The following is an 18406-nucleotide window of genomic DNA, read 5'->3' as shown; positions in this document are numbered from 1 at the left end:
TTTCCCTTGTGAAGGTCTCAGTCTTTTACCTCAGCCAGTGTGGTACTTGGTCTTGAAATCCATCATTTGAATGAACTATCCCTCACAGTCAAGTTCTACAAATGTGCTAGAAGGTACAGCGATAAAGTAAAAGAGAAAATCTGCTATAATTTTTTCCATCCAATATAGGACTGCACAAAAACACTTGCAAGATCCTGGGGAAGCAGTGCATAAGGAGGTACGTAGAAGGTAAAACAAGAAGCAAAGTCCATAGCAGGTGAAAGGGCTAGACTTGCACCCAGAACGGAACTACCGGTGTGCAGCGAAGGGCCTCCCTTGTCTTACCTGCAGCCTCTGGGAAAAGGGACAGATCCCAACCTAAGCAGGCTGCCCCTGACCCAGAACCTTGGCAGCTGTGGCCTAAACCATACCAGAAGCTAAAACCCGAGAATTACTGCAGGAGGGGGTCCCAAGTTCTAATTACCACATAAATGATCAAAAGGCCAGAGTGTGGGAGGGAGTATAGCCCTAGGCACAAATAGCCACCTGTACCCCAATACAGAAACTGTCTGGAGATGGGAATAAACTATCCGATAACAAAAAAAATTTCCCATGGGTTGGGAGAAATCCAAATAGTAAAGAAGGTACAAAATGTAAAATTGTAATGATAAAATAGAAGCTAGGAGGAAAACATAGTAAGGAAAGTTAGCGGCTTAGAACAATATTAGGCAAACCTTACAAAGGAACTCCACCTTCCCCACCAATAGGAAGAGGCCAAAGAGAAACAACAGTGAGGCAGGAAGAAACGTTCAAATGCAAAGTGCAGCTAGTTCATATAGTAAATAAAACACTGGCCCTGGAGTCAAATGTGACAAACACTAGCCGTGTTACCCTGGGCAAGTCACTTAACTCCAATTTACTCCCCTCCCCCCAAAAAGAAAAATAATGAAAAATATATGTACCATGAAAAACATCTAGAAAACAATTTGAGGTGATTTAAAAATCATCAGATTACCTTCATGATCAAAAGGAAACCAAACAGAGCTTTGGATGAATTTATAAGTGAGTGAATTCTGTCATTCAAAGGAAAATTAATTGTAATACTACATAAAATGTTAAACTAAGAGCTCTTTCCAAACTAATATAAATATATGGTCTTAATTTTAAAAAAGCAGGGAAAGACAAGGCAATAAAAGAATTAATTCTTAATACTGGTACAAAATTATTCAAGCTCTTAAGCTTAAAGGTTACATATCCATTTACAACATATCAAAAAAAGATGCAATAAGCTATACCCAGCGAAAGAACTCTGGGAGATGACTATGAACCATTACATAGAATTCCCAATCCCCATATTTTTGTCCACCTGCATTTTTGATTTCCTTCACAGGCTAATTAATTGTACACTATTTCAGAGTCTGATTCTTTTTGTACAGCAAAATAACTGTTTGGACATGTATACTTATTTTGTATTTAATTTATACTTTAACATATTTAACATGTATTGGTCAACCTGCCATCTGGGGGAAAGGAGGGGAAAAATTGGAACAAAAGGTTTGGCAATCTTCAATGCTGTACAAATACTCATGCATGTAACTTGTAAATAAAAAGCTATAATAATAATAAAAAAAATACAATATGAACAGACAGGTTACATTTATGCCAGGAAAACAGTTGGTTCAATATGAGGAAAAAAGTATAGTGTAGTAAGGATAAAATAGCCACATTAATAGATACATAAAAATAAATCCAATGGATTCAAATGGAAAGCATAGGAATAAATTTTCCCTAAAATGAGTAAGTATCAAAATCAGGCAAATACATATAATGGAGAAAAGTTTAAGACCTTTCCAATAAGAAGGAAGTGAAATAATGTCTGCTTTCATGACGACCATTTAATATAGTGCCATAAATGTTAGGTATTTAGAAAGAGTTTTTAGAAACTTCCTAAAGATTCATCTAAAATTAATTGAAACAACTTTAGCAGAGTTTTGGTTTATAAAATAAATTGACATAAATCATTAGCATTTTTGTATTTTAAACAGCAAAACCTAGCAGGAAAAGAAAATATGCAAATATTTAAGAGTATGCAAAATGTTTAAAAAGAAAAAAAGTATGACTACCAAGGCAAACATAAGAATATATATGAGTCCTCAATGTAAGTGGGAGAACCACAGCAAGAGGAAAAAGTAGAGGTTATGAACAATTAAAGTAAGGATACTCCAAATCATTAATAGAGAAATACAGTACCTTGAAGTTTGACCTCATACCCATTAAATTAGTAATTTTTTTTTTAAGAAAGAAAGAAAATGACAAAAGTTAGAGGGCTTATAGGAAAAGAAGGGCATCAGTATAGCTGTTAATCAGTTTGGTAATTTTGCAAAAGCAATCAGGAACTCTCCCTCCTAGGTTTCTAAATTGTGTATGCTTTTTTTGTCCAATGATATGTTACTACTAATCCAATACTGAAAAAAAAAATCAAATAAAGAAAAGTACCTATAATGAATAAAAATATTTGTAACAGCTTGTTTTTTAAGTGACTAAGCATTTGAAACTAACAAAGTACCCATCAATTTAGTGAGTAAATAAATTGAGATATGTATATATAACAGAATATTACTACAAAGCTAGGTGACACAGCAAACAGAGCACCAGAGTCAGGAATTATAGTCTTCTAGATTTTAAATCCAGCCTCAAATACTTAGCTGTGTGAGCCTAGTCAAGTCATTTAACCCTTTTTGCCTCAGTTTCCACATTTGTAAAATGAGCTGGAGAAGGAAATGGCAAACTACTCCAGAGTGCCAAGAAAACTCCAAATGGGATCATGAAAAACTGGACATGACTGAAGAAATAAATAATAAGACCTGAGAAATTTTGGGAATTTATATGAACTGGTACAAAGTGAACTTAGAACAGTTTATATAGTAAAACAATTTCATAAGAAAGGCTCAAGAACACTGATAAATGCAATAAGCTATTTCTTTCTTTTTTTTTAATAGCTTTTTATTTACAAGTTATATGTATGGGTAATTTTACAGCATTGACAATTGCCAAACATTTTGTTCCAATTTTTCCCCTCCTTCCCCCCGCCCCCTCCCCTAGATGGCAGGATGACCAGTAAATGTTAAATATATTAAAGTATAAATTATATACACATTAAGTATATATGGCCAAACCGAATAACCCATTGCTATTCTGAAAAACTTATGATGAAACATGCTGCTTACCACTTGACAGAGAGATGGTGAACTCAAGATGCCTAACAAGTTAAACATATTCAGACTCACAGAAATGTGAACATTAATTTTTTTCACCTATAGATTTATAACAAGGGCTTTTTCTTTTTTTTCCCTCCAGTGATAAGGAGATAGGATGAAGAATGGGATGGGAATAAGTGGAGAAGGAAGGAGAGAGGGAGGGAGGAAAGAAGGAAAGAAAAAAGGATGATAGGAAGGAAGGAAAAGAGGGAGGGCAGAAGGAAGGAAAAAACAAAATAGGGAGGGGAGGAAGGAAGGAAGAAGAAAAGGAATGAATGAAAAGTCATTTTTTTTAAATGCATAGAAGAGAAGGTAGGTCAGGAAGAATCACAACTGAGTAATCAATTCTATTAGATGATAGCAATATAATTAATATAGCTTCATTAGATAAGTACAGTTTTCATTTATCAGAAACAAAGTGGACTAAAGAAAGACCACAAGAAACACATTTTCTTGTTCCAAGAAGGGCTCTGCTGCCTCATTAACAATATCAAGCAATAACACCTGCATTTTTGATTTCCTTCACAAGCTAATTGTACAATATTTCAGAGTCTGATTCTTTTTGTACAGCAAAATAACGTTTTGGTCATGTATACTTATTGTGTATCTAATTTATATTTTAATATATTTAATATCTACTGGTCATCCTGCCATCTAGGGGAGGGGGTGGAGGGGTAAGAGGTGAAAAATTGGAACAAGAGGTTTGGCAATTGTTAATGCTGTAAAGTTACCCATGCATATATCCTGTAAATAAAAAGCTATTAAAAAAAAAAAAAAAAACAATATCAAGCAATAGAAGACATACTTTACCACACAATTTGAGGTTACAGCAGACCATGCAATGTCTTCAAACTCCCTTTTATTTAAAAAAAAAAAAAAATCTCAGTACTCCATAGCTGGCCCCCAAAATGGATAATCCATCATGGTGGAGAGGAAGAAGCACTAGATGCTGACATTTGTGTGACTATAAGCAAATCCCTTAATGTCTCTTATATGAGTTTCCTCATTTCTAAAATGAAGGTTGAACTAAATAATTTTTAAAGTCCTTTCTAACTGTAATTTTCCATGATATAATTACATTAAATTTCAGATAAACTATTTATTCAAGAAATTTATGTTTATTGATGAGGTTCCTTTGAAATTACTGATGTAACTATGCAGTTTGGGGAGTAGAAAATTTCATTTCAAGAGGAAGCTTATCATGTTGGAGAGAATTGGAACTGGGATCACCCTCAGACACATTCAGAATATGAGACTGCACAAATCCTTTCATCTGTGAAGACCTCTGGCAACTCTTTAGGGATATATTGCAGAGTATTTGTGTTTCAGTAGAGGGGAGCTTCCCAAATTGTTAAATCACAGATCCTAACCTCTTTCCTTCTCCCTCGCCCCTAAAAAAGAAAATGTTTCTTTTATAAGAAATAGTATGATTTCTTACTATGAACTAGTTCATTCTAAATTGAAAAATCATTTGGGAATTGAAAAAAAGTAAGTAATAAATATGAATAATAAAACAATAATAAAAATGAAACTTTTTTTTTAATTTGGAAATTAGTCTCCCTGTTTCATCTGTATATAATTGATAAAATAATCAAAGCATCATTAAATTTTATAATGTAAATGTAAAATGACTGAAAAAAAATTCAAAAAAAGTTTTCAAATGTATACTGAATGACTGAGAAAGTCATTCCATTTGCAGTAATAAATGTGCAGTAATAAAGTACACAATAGGTTATATAAAAGAAGGATACAGTTATTAGTATTTGCCTGACAAGTTGTTCGAATTGGATATGCTTTAGGACCAAGTGGTAGTCAGAAGAGAAAAGACTTTTTTTTTTTTTAAATGAGAAGTAGAGAATTGTAATAGAAAGTAGGAATGGTAGAGAAAAGTCAAAATTAGCATATGAATTCTACTTTGCTGTTTGTCTTTGTTCTGGAAGAGGACCATGGGCTGCAGGTAGGGTGTGCCATGACTGGCAAATGAATTGGATTTAAGTGAGGGAGGGTTGTGCAAAGTCTACTGCCTCACCTTCTGCTACAGAGCCCATCTGGATCCAGTGGCCAGAGATAGATCAGGACTACTAGAGATGGCTCTGGATGCAGTGAGAGACCTTGGCCATTTTTAGTGAAGATGTTCCCCCAATCTCAGTTTGACTGAAGCAACATCCATTCAGTGATTAAGGTTAAGGTAACAAAAATGAAACAAAGAGTGACCTCTTTTTACCTAATCAAAAAAAAAAAAAAATCAAGGAGGATAAGAAGTTTCTGGCCAAAACAAAAATAATTGCTATTTACACCATTTTGAACGATCAGAACCCAAACAGTGACTAAATGAGGCTTGGGCTAGGACTTATTATTAGCCAAATAGAGCCAGAGTGATTTGGGTTAGACATAGTCAAAAAAAAAAAAAAAAAAAAAAAAAAAAACACACTAGCCCATAAACCCCAAGATATTTTGCTAGGTTAGGTTTTGGTGATCAAAATTTATATGAGAACTAAGTAGACTGGAAGTGAAAACTAACTCTCTTACTCTCTGGGAAAAGCAAAGCAAAGAGCAGAAAGGAAACAGTTTTAGGTGATGATATTTGTGTGATTTTAGGAATACTTATATTTTAATAATGACATTTCAGTAGCTATTGCTAGATCCATAGTAAGATATTTGAACTGTTGAGTTCTCAATTTTTGTAATCATTTCAAGTTTCTAGCTAAATGGTTTCATCCATGCCCTTTATTTACTCTTTCTCTGAACATTATAGGTTTTAATATGGTCCTCTTTCACCTTGTTCTGTGCATTCCCTTACTACTCAGAACAGTTTTGGTTTTTAGACTAGTGGTATATTTTTGATTTTTAGGGAGGACAGCTCTTGGGATACAGTATCCTAGAATCTGTAAGAGTATCTTGCCCATTCTCAACTATTCCTAATGCATATAGCCCTTAATGACTTAGAAAAATTTTTATGAAAATTATATAAATGTGTCTGGGAAATATAATTGTATAAAAATGAAATCATGTACTTTCAGAACAAACTGTTCTCACTTCCTATTCCAGAAAATTTAATTGTTTAGTTTACAGAAAAGGGGGGAGGTATCTTATTTATTTGGTCTCAAGGATATCTTAATACATAATGAAGCAATTAACTTCAGTTATCTGACCTCATTGGCAACATTCGCTGAGGGGACAAGGAGTCCTATTCATTTTTAGTAAATAATATCATTCCCTGAAGAAAACTGAATATGATACTTTTCTCATGCCAAAGTGCTAAAACTGAACACTGAATATTAGCCTTTCAAAGATGCTACTTTGTCATAAATGTATGATGACTTCTTTTTTCCCTTTTACTATTTTATTTTTTCCAATTACATGTAAAAACAATTCTTAACATTCCTTTTTAAAAATGTTGATTTCCACAATTTCTTTCTCCCTTTTTTCCTTTCCCCCTCCTTGAAAAGGCAAACAATATGATATAGGTTTTATTTTATATTTTTTGCTTTCATATTTCTTAATTTTCCCCAGTTACATGTAAAACAATTTTTTTACATTTGTTTTTTAAAACTTCCAGTTCCAGATTTTCTCCCTTCCTCCTTCCTCATTAAGAGGGCATATATGTACCAATCAGAATCCCAAGAAAATATTTTAATGATCCAGAAAAAATAACAAAATTCATATGGAAGAACAAAAGATTGAGAATCTCAAGGGAATTAATGAAAAAAATAAATCAAATGAAGGTGGCCTAGCTGTACCTGATCTAAAACTATATTATAAAGCAGCAGTCACCAAAACCATTTGGTGTTGGCTAAGAAATTGGTTAGTTGATCAGTGGAATAGGTTAGGTTCACAAGACAAAATAGTCAACTATAACAATCTAGTGTTTGACAAACGTAAAGATCCTAACTTTTGGGATAAGAATTCATTATTTGACAAAAACTGCTGGGATAACTGGAAATTAGTATGGCAGAAATTAGGCATGGACCCATACTTAACACCATATACCAAGATAAGATCAAAATGGATTCATGATTTAGGCATAAAGAACAAGATTATAAATAAATTAGAGGAACATAGGATAGTTTATCTCTCAGACTTGTGGAGGAGGAAGAAATTTGTGACCAAAGATGAACCAGAGACCATTACTGATCACAAAATAGAAAATTTTGATTATATCAAATTAAAAGGCCTTTGCACAAACAAAACTAATGCAAACAAGATTAGAAGGGAAGCAACAAACTGGGAAAACATTATCATAGTTAAAGGTTCTGATAAAGGCCTCATTTCCAAAATATATAAAGAATTGACTCCAATTTATAAGAAATCAAACCATTCTCCAATTGACAAATGTCAAAGGATATGAACAGACAATTTTCGGATGATGAAATTGAAACTATTATCACTCATAAGAAAGAGTGTTCCAAATCACTATTAATCAGAGAAATGCAAATTAAGACAACTATGCGGTACCACTACACACGTGTCAGACTGGCTTAGATGACAGGAAAAAATAATGATGTATATTGGATTGCTTGCCATCTAGGAAAGAGGGTGCAGAAAGGGGGGAAATTAGAACACAAGGTTTTGCAAGGGTCAATGTTGAAAAATTATCCTGAAATATGTTTTGAAAATAAAAAGCTTCAACAAAAAAAAAAAATAATAATAATGATGAATGTTGGAGAGGATGTGGGAAAACTGGAACACTGAAACATTGTTGGTGGAGTTGTGAACGAATCCAGCCATTCTGGAGAGTAATCTGGAATTATGGCCAAAAAGTTATCAAACTGTGCATACCCTTTAATCTAGCAGTGTTACTACTAGGCTTATAAGTAGTGATACTAAAGTGATACTATAGAAGGGAAAGGGACCTGTATGTGCCAAAATATTTGTGGCAGCCCTGTTTGTAGTGGCTAGAAACTGGAAAATGAATGGATGCCCATCATTGGAGAATGGTTGGGTAAATTGTGGGATATGAATGTTATGGAATATTATTGTTCTGTAAGAAATGACCAGCAAGATGAATGAATACAGAGAGGCTTGGAGAGACTTACATGGACTGATGCTAAGTGAAATGAGCAGAACCAGGAGATCATTATATATTTCAACAATAATACTGTAAGAGGATGTATTCTGATGGCAGTGGATTTCTTTGACAAAGAGAAGATCTAACTCAGTTTCAATTGGTCAATGATGGACAGAAGCAGCTACACCCAAAGAAAGAACACTGGGAAATGAATGTAAACTGTTTGCATTTTTGTTTTTCTTCCCAGGTTATTTATACCTTCTGAATCCAATTCTTCCTGTGCAACAAGAGAACTGTTCGGTTCTGCACACATACATTGTATCTAGGATGTACTGTGACATTTAAGATGTATAGGACTGCTTGCCATCTGGGGGAGGGGGTGGAGGGAGGGAGGGAGGGAAAAAGTAGGCACAGAAGTGAGTGCAAGGAATAATGTAAAAAATTATCCTGGCATGGGTTCTGTCAATAAAAAGTTATAATTATTAAAAAAAAAAAAAGGATGAATTAGTATAAAGAAAAAAAAAGAAGGCATATATGAAGTTATACAAAAAACATTTCCATAGAAGTCATATTTGATAAAGATTTTACATATGCAATCATGTAAAACACAGACCAAAATAAACAAACAAACCAAACCAAACCAAAATCCAAGAAAAATAAAGTAAAAAAGCCTCCATTAGTTCTTTCTCTGGAGGTGGATAGCATTTTTCATGATAAGACTTTTGGAATTGTCTTGGATCATTGTATTGCTGAGAATAGCTAAATCATTCACAGTTGAACAATATAAATATTGCTGTTAGTGTGTACAGTGTTTTTTGGTTCTGCTCACTTAACTTTGCCTTAATTCATGTAAGTCTTTACAGATTCTTCTGAAAGCATCCTGCTCATCGTTTCTTCTACAATGTCCTATTACATACTCTTCAACTTGTCTAGTCATTCCCCAATTAAGCATCCCCTCAATTTCCATTTTTTTTTTTTATCACCACAAAGAGATCCACTTCAAACATTTTTGCACATGTGGCTCTTTTTCCCTCTTTTATGATCTCTTTGTGATACAGACCCAATAGTGATACTGCTAAATCAAAGGGTGTGCTCAGATAACCGTTTGGTCATAATTTAAAATTTATCTCCAAATTGGTTGGATCAGTTCACAACATCATCAATAATGAATTAGTGTTCCAATTTTCCCACATCCTCTCCACTTATTATTTTTCTTTCCTATCATATTAGCCAACCTGATAGTGATTTTGAGCATTTTTCATCTGACTAAATATAGCTTTGATTTCTTCATCTGAAAACATCCTGTTCATATCCTTTGATCATTTATCAGTTGAGGAATGACTTGTATTCTTATAAATTTGACTCAGTTCTCTATATATTTGAGAAATGACACCTTTTATCAGTGATACTTAATGTAAAATTTTTTTCATAATTATGATCACTGTGTATTTCCCTCCATCTGTTCTTCCCCATTTATCATTTTCTTTTCTGTCCCTTCTCAAAAGTTTATGACAACCATCTTCCCCAACCTATAATTTCTATCAGCCTACCCCTTCTCTAATCCCCTTATCCTCCTACTTTTCTGTAGGGTTTTTGATACCCAACTAAGTGTGGATGTTATTACTTTTTTCAGACTATTCCAATGAGAGTGAGGTTCAAGTGTTCTCTGCTACTCTTCCATCTTTTCCATTGTTAAAGCTCTTTTACATCTCTTTTATGTGAAATGATAAGTTATCTCACATTTTACCCTTCCCTTCCTCTTCTCCCTCTTACCTCTTAATTTTGTTTTTTTAGACATCATTCCATCATAATCTACTTATATCCATGCATTCTGTCTATGTGTTCTGCTTCTAACTCCAAGGCTGCTGCTGGCTTGCCACTTCAGGATGCTTTGAAGGGGAAATTGCAATCGAGTACCTGCCTTTACTCCACCATCTTGGCCCTGCTCCCTATAAGATGGCTTCTTACATGATCTCAGGAGTATCATCCCATGAAAACAGAAGTTTTTTTCTTTGTTTTTGCCTTTTTTTTTAAAGCTCTCAAAGAGAGCTTTATGGCTTTAAATATTATAAGCATAATAAGATATGAAAGATGCTGTGTCTAGCAATAGTTTGGTTTGAATTTACATAAACACTGAGTTTAACAGTATTCTAAAAAGGATAATATTGTGAATTCTACTTAATAATGTTTTTTCTTCTCCATTTGGTGTGATCTGAAGTATTCACAATGCCTTATCTTGGCCAATAATGCCTTCCCCACTAGACAATCATTCTGAAATTTCCACCATTAGAATAATTTTCTTGAGTTGTCACCAGATAAGTCTTATTAAAATTAATCAACAGTTATTTATCCAGTATTTTCTATATTCTAAGTGCTCTTTTATGTACCCAAGAGGAATCAAAGTATAAATATATCTGAAAGTAACATTAGGAGGGTAACATTAATTTCATTTAATGTTAGTATGATTTTTTAAAATGAGATTAAATAGTTGTCACCTAGCAGTGTCCTAGGGGAGTGAAATATTGGATGCAAAAATAATTAAAAAAAAAAAAAAGATCTGGAATTTGGAAGTATTGCTCCCATAAGGGAATATTTAGGTGGAGGTACTCCTGAACACCATATGGGCCCTGAGTCTTGGGAGGCAGAGCATTAAGAAGGGGGAAAGGAACCCTGCTTTTTTCATTACCTAATTCAGAAAGAATACAGACTTTGAGTTGGGAGAATGAAGTTTGAACCATGACTTTAAAAACTTAGTTGTAAGATCATTTAAGTTCTGAAATTCTCTTTCCTGTTGTAAACTGAGGCTAATAATATTTACCATATTTACTTCACAGTGATTTGTAAACAAGCCCTAGAGTACTATATAAATGTAGGTTATTAAGATTTTATTTTATACATAATTATCATGTTATATTATGTAATTATTTTTATTACAATAGGATTATGATCCTACCATGCCTGCCAACTATTGTCCTATATTTCTCCTCTTCTTCTCCACTAATTAGTAAGCTACTGCAATTACCCAAGTGAGAAATGAGATCCCGAACAAACTGTCTATACTTGATGTCTTGAATAAATCTCTCACTCTTCTAAACCTTCTGTAATCTGACTCCTGACCTCATCATTAACTGAAATTGCTATTGCTAAAGTTACCAATGATCCTTTCTTTTTTTTTTTTTTGAAAAAAATTTCTTTACAACATTATCCCTTGCACTCACTTCTATTCCAATTTTTTCCCTCCCTCCCTCTACCGCCTCCCCCAGGTGGCAAGCAGTCCTATACATGTTAAATATGTCATACTATATCCTAGTTACAATATATACAATAGATGTGTGAGGAACTGAACAGTTCTTTTGTTGCACAGGGAGAATTGGATTCAGAAGGTAAAAATAACCCGGGAAGAAAAACCAAAATGCAAACAGTTTACATTCATTTCCCAGTGTTCTTTCTTTGGGTGTAGCTGCTTCTGTCCATCATTGATCAATTGAAACTGAGTTAGATCTTCTCTTTGTTGAAGAAATCCACTTCCATCAGAATACATCCTCATACAGTATCGTTGTTGAAGTATATAATGATCTCCTGGTTCTGCTCATTTCACTTAGCATCAGTTCAGGTAAGTCTCTCCAAGCTTCTCTGTATTCATCCTGCTGGTCATTTCTTACAGAACAATAATATTCCATAACATTCACATACCACAGTTTACTCAACCATTCTCCAATTGATGGGCAACCATTCATTTTCCAGCTTCTAGCCACTACAAACAGGGCTGCCACAAACATTTTGGCACATACAGGTCCCTTTCCCTTCTTTAGTATCACTTTAGTATCACTACTTATAAGCCTAGTAGTAACACTGCTGGGTCAAAGGGGTATGCACAGTTTGATAATTTTTTGAGCATAGTTCCAAATTGCTCTCCAGCATGGTTGGATTCATTCACAATTCCACCAATAATGCATCAGTGTTCCAGTTTTCCCACATCCCCTCTAGCATTCTGCATTATCTTTCCCTGTCATTCTAGCCAATCTGACATGTGTGTAGTGGTATCTCAGAGTTGTCTTAATTTGCATTTATCTGATTAATGATGACTTGGAGCATCTTTTCATATGGCTAGAAATAGTTTCAATTTCATCATTTGAAAATTGTCTGTTCATATCCTTTGACCATTTATCAATTGGAGGACGGTTTGATTTCTTATAAATTAGAGTCAATTCTCTATATATTTTGGAAATGAGGCTTTTATCAGAACCTTTAACTTTATAGTGATCCTTTATTTACCATATCTAATAACCTTTTCTTAATCTCAACTTTTTTTTTTTTTAACCTCTGTGCATTTTAGGAAATTCTAAAAACCCCCTGGAAGGAGAGTTTGCCTAATTAATTCTCCTTCTACCTGACTGATCTCCCCTTATTCTCTTTGATTAGATCTTCATTCATGTCATGCCCACAAATTGTGGGTGCTCCTTGACCACCTTTTTTCCTTACCTGGGTATTTTGTCAACTCCTTTTCTTATCAGCTCCCATTATAATTTCTATGCAATATATTGGATTTAAAATATATTTTTACCATGTTTAACATAGATGACTTGACATCTAGGGGAGGGTTGGAAGAAGGAGAAAAAAATTGGAACACAAGGTTTTGCAAGGGTTAATGTTGAAAAATTATCCATGCATATGTTTTGAAAATAAAAAGCTTTAATTAAAAAAAAGAAAGATTTTTAAAAATAATCATTTCTATGCAAATGATTCCCAGATGTATTTGTTTCTCTCCTGAGCATCATCTCTCATTTGGACTAATACTTTCTGAAATTTTTTTTCACTTAACAATTATATTTCTCTACTGTCCCCCACCTGAGAGGTGGGGGAAGTTAAATCAAACATATTCATGAATTGACTGTATCCAAAGAATCTGTCTCATTCTGTACCCTATATCCATTACTCTTCAGTGGGGAGATAGGTAGAATATTTCAGCAGCAGCCCTCTAGACTCATGATTGGTCATTTCATTGATCAAAGTAATTATGTCTTTACAAGATTATCATCATGTAATAGCTTTCTGCTTGGTGTCCCTGCCTCATCTCTTCTCACTGCAATTCATCTTCCACATGCAAAAAGTGATTGTTCAAAGAATGTTCTCACCATGTTACTGACCTTCCCCACTCATTCCACAAATTTCCTTTTATCTAGAAGAACAAATATTAATTCCTTTGGCATTTAAAGTTCTTTACAACCTAGCTCCCTCCTCTTTCTTTGCAACCTTTTTATACCTTACTCCCCTTCATGGTTTATTTGCTGTTTCTGATATACAATAATTATATCTTCTATGTCCATTCCTTTTCATTGATTACCTCCCACCAGGAACGCTCTTCCTCTTCACTTCCATTTGGAATCTCTAAGTCTTTTAAGACTTAACTCAAGCCCTATACTTTTCCCAAATCCCACCAGCTACTAGTATTTTCCATTCTAAGATTAACTTGATCCACTTGGCCATTGTTTGGACTCTGATTGAGAGTGAATGTAAATAACAGTTGTTATTTACTTATTCATATTTACATATGATATATAGGTACATATATACATAATATCTAAATATAAATATCCTATACACACAGATATTATAATTAATATATTGTTGATTTAACATTATATATAATTAACATGATAATATATTAATATATTATTTATACATACGTGTGTGTGTGTTAGGATTTTTTGATTGGATAAAAGAGACCATTTTCTGCCACATTTCTAACCTATCCTTAATCATTGATTGGATATTTCCTCAGTCCAACTGAGACCTGATAAAGACCTTAATTTAAAAAGGCCAAGGTCTCCCACTTCATCCAGAACCATTTCAAGTTGTTTTGATCTATACCTGGACCCAGATGGCTCTGGAGGGGAAAGTGAGGCTGTTGATTTTGCACCCTCCCTCACTTAAATTCAGTTCACTTGTGGGTCATGGTACTCTTCCAGGAGGCAGAATAAGTAGCGACAATTTATCTATTCCCTATTTATCTTGTATGTATATATATATATACATAAGTCGCTACTTATATATATACATGCAAGATAAATAGGGATAAATATATATATATATATATATATATATATATATATATATATTCTCATTTGAATTTAAGCTTTTTGAAGACAGAAGTTGTTTTTGTTTTTTCTTTATATCCCCAGGGCTTAGTTTAGCACAATTCCTGGCACATTGCAAATGCTAAATAAATACTTGTTGATTGAATGATATTTGTCAAAACATAATGTTTATCCCTTAAGCATTTAAGTCCATGAATCTCTGGCAGTGATACTTTGGTTAGTGAGAGCTAAATTCTATCAAATTGAGATCACCCTAGTGCAAGAAAGTCATGGAGAAGAATAGGAAAATGTGTTAGATTAAGAGTAAAAGACCTGGGTTAAATCCAGCTCTTCCATTTAATACTGTATGATTGTGGACAAGTCCCCCTTAAATTCCAGATTTCAGTTTCCTTGTGTGCAAAATGAAAAAGATGGACTAAATAACCTCTGAGGTTTCTTGCTTTTAAAGAGACTATCTTTACAAAGTGATCCAAGTGTTTGAGCCAAATTAGAAGAAATGAGATTCAAAGAATAGAGTAAGCTGTCAGGTCAGAACTGAACTTGAATTACACAAGAGATCATGAAGTTCCTATAGCTAATGAGTGAAACTGAGCCACCAGCAAAAAACATGTTTGAGCACAGATCCTGCTATACACCTGAAACTGCTTTAGGCTCTTCCTGATAACTTCTCTATGAAAGCTCAGAAGCTGTCTAATTTTTTCACATTTGACAAATGTCTAAAACATTTCCACTATTTTCACATGAAACAATATTAATTTTTTTCTTTTCCATGCTAATTCTCGTCAAAGGTCCTGCAAGCTAAACTAATATCAAAGTATCATAATCAGTTAAAAACTGACCTAATTACCTTTTCCAGGCTTATGCATTTATCAAAAACAGAAAATAAGTCATGAAACATTAAGTGCCTACTATATGCCAGACACTGTGCTATGTAACATTTTAGAGGGTCATATAGTATTTTGGAGGAAAAAAAATTGTGGACTTGGAATTCCAGGATAATCATTTCAGAGCTGGTAACCTATCTATGAACCTAATTTAAATTTTCTTAAAATACATTTCAATATTATTTATTTCCATTGTAATCTTATGTATTTAATTTTATAAATTAAAAAAATACTATTCTTAGGAGGAGTACATAGACACAGGAAGTTCACACAGAAAAGGTTAAGTTCCCTGATCTTAGGAATTTTGAAGTTCAGAGAGATTAATTAATCATATTGCCAGTAAATGAAAGATTTGAACCCATGTTCCTGACTCCATAGCATGTTATGTACTGATGCCATGATGCCTTTAAAGCTGAAAACTAGATTTAAAATTCCTGTTCTAACCTGACACTGGCCAAGCCATTTAAGTACAAAATGGGGATAATATAGATATACAGTGTAACTCACAGGGTCTTCTGTGGAAATTGCTATGAGAATCTTAACATGCAGTAGGAATATACATTATCTTCTCTGTACTCCAGTCTTACATTCTTTGATTAACTTTATTCTTATATCCAACATATTATGAAGATGTATTGATTCAATTGCAAAAACCATTATGCAGAGTGTTCTATCTTAGAAACATTTTCCTCTGAAACAAAATTAACAGCACTATTCTTTGGTTGATACTATATGATTGTAAAGGACGGGGCACCATAATTTCCAAGGATTCAAAACCATGGATGATCCAAAATACAAATAAATTGCATGCTATCATGGGTCTAAATAAATTGCAATATTATTACCAATAGCAAAGACTCATAAAGCAGACCCCTTGAAAGAGTGGATCAGATTCTGATCTCCTGCAAGTGGAAGGAATGGCCTGAACCCTCACATACTTCTAAAATCTTGAGTTTTCATTCATTTCCCCAGCCAAAAAAAAAATCACATGGTTTTGGGAAAGGGATAAGACTTGAAGAGAATTGTGGAAAAGGAGTCTGGAAAGAAAAAGAGTATAAAGAAAGGTGTCTCATTCTGCTTTTTCCCTGGTATCAGGGGAAGGAGATGAAAAAAGACTTGGGAATAATGTAACAGCAGCAGAGTCAAGGACAGGGACTGTTGGTTTCGTTTTCCAAGCCAAAAGCAAAGAAATAAAAAACAATGGGGCTGACTAGAGACTTGCTGGTGTGACTAAAGTTCTGATAAAAGCAGATGTGATGAATAGGAAGAAATTAAACCTTACTTTATCCCTTCCCATTATCTCATCTCAGCTGGCTGTGTCTGGTGCCCATATCTGAGTTTGTTTCATTACTCTACTATAAATTGATGGAGTTTTTTTTTTCCTTTACTGATTTAGTTTTACTTCTCATAAACTGCCCACCCCAAATATATATTTCCTTAAGTTCTTTATTTTCAGTCTTAAGTGTGTAGTGGGGAAGATCTGATAGTTCTAGCCATACATTAGGAACATTTTTTTTTTTTCCCAGATTAGACTTGAGGACCCAACTCCAAGCCCATCATTAAGGGGACTTCTAACAGGAGAATATTTTATTTTCCTAACAGGAAACATTAATGTTGTAATTTTGTTATAACCTTATAAGCTCCCCAAAGAAAAATTTTATAAAAGAGGACTTTTCATCTCCCCAAAGACTGCAAAATCTTACTTTCATTGTTGACTCATGCCTGACTTTGGGAAGGAGTGGTTCTGACTTTCAGTTTTTCTTTTCACCCTAAAACTTTCTATACAGTGACCCCTGCTGTTACACATGTAAGACATAGTATAAAAAATACCATTCAGGGGAAGCTCGCTGGCACAATGGACAGAGGACCAGCCCTGAAGTTTGGAGGATCTGAGTTCAAATCAGGCCTCAGACACTTAACACTTAACACTTCCTAGCTGTGTGACCCTGGAGAAGTCATTTAACCCCAATTGCCTCAGGAAAATAACAACAAAATACCATCCAGATCTGGTGAATGAGGATCTCTACCTACAATTATTAGGATAGAATGAAGCTGACAGATTCAGCTGCAGAATTCTGAACTGAAGTAGGGCCAAAGTCAGTTGGATTTTGTGCTGTGTCCAGCACAAATGTGGTAAATGTCTGGGAACTAAGGACCACCAAGTTCCCTATAAAGAGGGGCTACCTGGTTCAAACCAGAAAAACAAAGCAGGTAAAACTTCTATAATAATCGACATTGGAATAAGACCTGTAAGTGGCTGCTGCACTTGGTTGAAATAGGGAGTCTGAGTCTTGAGGGGGGGGACAGGAAGGAAGAAGGAATGGGAGGAGAGAAGAGGAATATCATTCAGGGATAAGATCAGAAAAAAAAAATAACGACCAATTGAGAAACAAGAACAAAAACCAGGATTGGTATTGGTATATTGTACATAGAATACTCAAATAAACTTTAAGGAAATCTTATTCTGTGGGTAAATATAAGGAAGGAGAATAAGAGGACAAGAAATACCTAGATAACGTGGTTTGGATTTAAGCTGCATCAATGGAGAGAGTAGCCATAATGATAAGATCACAGATCCATCAAAGTATCAGTGTATCCTTTCTCTATTTTTACAACCACATCTATATCAGGGCTTCTTGATCCAACCAAGTCACCACTTCCTCTGTGACCCTGATGGAGACAGCCCAGGATCCCAACCCAAGAAGCCTGGGAAGAAATCCCGTCAGAGAGGCAACATAGTAACTTTCTTCTCAAAATGTTACAGTCACATCTATTGAAGACCCAGAAAAAAAAATTCTTGGCACTGTCAAGTAGCTCAATATCATAAAATGATATAATTTTATTAGTGAAAATGACATTAAATATCATAATTTGCTTCTGAATCATAAGAACTATGGGCCTTTCCATCTGACTTGCAACTGAAATCTTTCATATGTATTGTCTCCCCCATTAGAATGTGAATTTCTTGAGAACAGAGACTGTCTTCCTATTCTATGCACATTGTACACAACTAATAAATACTTTTTTCATTTATTCATTCAGGTAGATTACTGCTTTAGCTTTCTAGGAAACCTATTTTTATTCCTGTCTTTTATATGTATTACATATGGCATCAAGAGTCTTAATCCTTAAGCATTATTCTGATCACCTCTTATCTCTTTTTAGAAGACTATAGTGGGG

This window comes from Sarcophilus harrisii, chromosome 4 (genome assembly GCF_902635505.1).
Source record: "Sarcophilus harrisii chromosome 4, mSarHar1.11, whole genome shotgun sequence".
Classification (NCBI taxonomy): Eukaryota; Metazoa; Chordata; class Mammalia; order Dasyuromorphia; family Dasyuridae; genus Sarcophilus; species Sarcophilus harrisii.
Note: the sequence above shows the minus strand (reverse complement) of the source record.